Genomic DNA, 3,671 nt, shown 5'->3' with positions numbered 1-3,671 from the left:
AAATTAATGTAAGGCAAAATATGATATACTAGCAAGTTCAGGCAAACAAATTTTTATGGCATATAGTTTTATAGTCATCTGTGGATTTCTTAATAATTGAGACTTTATATTCTATCTATCATCTATCCATCTATCAAAGTCAGTGTTTTAAAATGCATTTTCTTTCCACAACCTCTCCAGCACTTGTCATTTGTTGATTTGTTGATGATAGCCATTCTGACAGGTGTGAGATGGTACCTCATTGTCATTTTGATTTGCATCTCTCAGATGATTAGTGACTTTGAGCATGTTTTCATATGTCTCTTGGCTTTCTGTATGTCTTCTTTCAAAAAGTGTCTATTTAGGTCCTTTACCCAGTTTTTGTTTGGATTTTTTTCTTCCTTTTGTTAAGTTGTATGAGTTCCCTATAAATGTTACAAACCCTTATAACATTGGAAAATATGTTCTCCCATCCAGTGGGCTTTCTTGTTGTTTAGTTGATGGTTTATTTTTATGTAGTCCCATTTGTTTATTTTATCCTTAGTTTCTATTGCCCTAGGAGCTCTATCAGTAAAGATATTGCCACAACAAATGTTGGTTTCCCGTCTTGTGTTTAAGTCATTTACCCATTTTGAGTTATTTTTTGTATGGTATAAGTTGGTGGTCTACTTTCACTTTTTTGCATGTATCTGTCCAATTTTCCCAACACCATTTATTGAAGAGACTATCTTAACTTCATTGTATGCTCTTGCCTCCTACATATATTGAGCATAATGGCTTGGGTCAATTTCTGGGTTCTCTGTTCTGTTCATTGGTCTATATGTCTGTTCTTGTGCCAGTATCAAACAATTTTGAGAACAGTGGCTTTGTAGTATAGCTTGATATCTGGTATTTTAATCCCTCCAACTTCTTCTTTTTCAAGATTGCTGCATATATTTGGGGTCTTTTTTTATTCCAGATGAATTTTTGGAGAGTTTGTTCTAGGTCTTTGAAATATGCCATTGGTTTTTAAATAGGTATTGCATTGAATCTAAAGATTTAATGGTGTCTTTAGGGTTTTCTATGTATAATATCATGTCATATGTGAATAATGACAGTTTTACTTCTTTTCCAACTTGGATGCCTTTTATCTCTTCTTCTTGTCTGATCACTATAGCTAGCTAGCACTTCCAGTACTATGTCGCACAGGAGTGGTGAAAGTGGGCATCCCTGTCTTGTTCCTGTTCTCAGGGGAAATGGTTTTAGTGTCCACCCATTGATGAAAGAGGTCATCCTTACTACTTAATCTTGGTGGGAAAGCTTTAACTTTCTCACCATTAAACATGAGGTTTTCAAAATAAATAGTATTTATTAAGTTGAGAAATTTCTTTTACTCTTGATTTACTGATAGTTTTTATCATGAAAGGATGTTGGATTGTGTCAAATGCTTTTTCTGCTTCTATTGATGTGATAATGTGGTTTTTCATTTTTAGTCAATTGTGATAATAAATTTCATTTATTAATTTTCAAATGTTGAACCAGCTTTGCATAACTAGGAAAAACCCCATTTGGTCATGGGCATGTTAGTTGTTTGTTTTAATCATTTTTTAATTTGATTTGCAAATATTTTATTGAGGATTTTAGCATCTATGTTCATGAGAGATATTTGCCTGTAATTCTCTTTATTTGTACTGTCTTTATCTGGATTTGGGATTAGGGTAATGCTGGCTTCATAGAAAGAGCTTGAAAGTGTGCCTCTTCATGAATTTTTTGGAATAGTCTAAGAAGGATAAGTTGTAGGTTTTCTTTGAATGTTTGGTAAAACTCTCCTGTGAAACCTTCTGGCCCTGGGCTTTCCTTGGCTGGAAGCTTTTTGATGACTGCTTCAATTTCCTCCTTAGTTATCAGCCTGTTGAGATTTTTTCATTCTTCTTGAATGAGTTTTGGAAGGTCATATTTTTCTAGGAATATGTCCATTTCCTCTAGGTTGTTTAGTTTGCTGGAGTAGAGTTGTTCATATTATTTTTTTTTTTACAATCTTTTGTATTTCTGTGGGGTCTGTTGTTATTTTGCCTCTTTTATTTCTGATTTTGTTTACTTGGGTCCTCTCTCTTTGCTGCTTGGCGAGCCTGGCTAGAAGTTCATCTATCTTGTTTATCCTTTCAAAGAACCAGCTCTTGGTTTCATTGATCTTTTGTATTTTTTTTTGTTTGGTCCCTATTTCACTTATTTCTGCTCTGATCTTTATTATCTCCTTCCTTCTGCTCATTCTGGGCTTTTCTTGTTGCTCTCTTTCTAATTCTTTAGAGTTAGATAATTAATTACCAGTTTTTCTTGTTTTTTGAGGTAGGCCTATAATGCTATTAACTTCCCTCTCAGGACTTCTTTCACTGTGCCCCATAAGTTTTGGATTGTTGTGTTTTCATTGTCATTCATTTCCAGGATGTTTTTAATTTCTTATTTTTGTTGACTGGTGCAGCCACTGTGGTAAACAGTATGGAATTTCCTCAAAAAATTAAACATGGGACTTTCATTTGATCCAGTAATCCTGCTTCTAGGAATATATCCCAAGAAAACAGAAACACCAGTTAGAAAGGATTAGTGAACCCCTATGTTCATAGCAACACAATTTACAATAGCTAAGATTTGAAACAGCCTAAGTGCCCATCAGCAGATGAATGAATTAGAAAACTGTGGTACATCTATACAATGAAATACTATGCTGCTGTAAAAAAGAAGGAATTCTTACCATTTGCAACAATATGGATGGAACTGGAGAGCAATATTGCTAAGCAAAATAAGACAGTCAGAGAAAGATAAATATCACATGATCTCACTTATTTGTGGAATATAATGAACAACATAAATTGAGGTACCAAAATAGAACCAGAATCATAAAAGCATCCAACAGACTGTCCAACCTTTGAGGGAAGGCAAGGGGTGAGGGAATAAGAGATCAACCAAAGTAGTTGTATGCATGCATATGAGCAAAATCAATGGACACAGACTGGGGGGTGCCGGGGTGTGTGTGAGGGCACGTGCTTGGGGGTGGGGTGACCGGGGAGAGGTCATTGGGGGGAAAAAGGAGACTTATGTAATACTGAAAACAATAAAGAATTTAAATTTAAAAGATAATAATAAAAAATAAAATACATTTTCTAAGAATAATGAATAAAAAACAGAGATAGTTAAAATGAGTTTTTTCCTGGTATTTGATGTTAACTTAAAGTAAGGTGTTTGGAAATTAAAACAATAAAACAGGGAAGAGTAAAACATACTTGAATAGGTCTTTAGTGGAGGATAACACAGGAATCATGATCTGCAATATCCTAGCAACAATTTTTCAATGACTGAGAATCAGCTTAGCAAGAAAACTGAAGCCAACATTCTATTGTTACAAGTTATCTACTCTACTTTTTCTTTTTTAATATGGATATTTTGGTTTTCTTCATTTGTAGTTTCTTTTTTCCTATGAGGAAATAACTTCCAAATAACACAATTTTTGTTCAAATGTTTACTTCTTTATTTGGATGAATGCAATTAATAAGAATATTAAGGGAAACTAGCTAATATTGTTCTTTCATTATTTTTATATAAGCAATAACTGGAGGATTTGCACATAAACAGTAGGATTTATGACAATTGTCAGAATAACTAGTCAGGCTTATCTTCCAGAAGAAGATTATATATTTCTATTATCTTATACAATGTTG

Source organism: Myotis brandtii, unplaced genomic scaffold (genome assembly GCF_000412655.1).
Source record: "Myotis brandtii unplaced genomic scaffold, ASM41265v1 scaffold567, whole genome shotgun sequence".
Taxonomy (NCBI): Eukaryota; Metazoa; Chordata; class Mammalia; order Chiroptera; family Vespertilionidae; genus Myotis; species Myotis brandtii.
The sequence above is the reverse complement of the archived record's forward strand: the minus strand, read 5'-3'. Positions refer to the sequence as shown.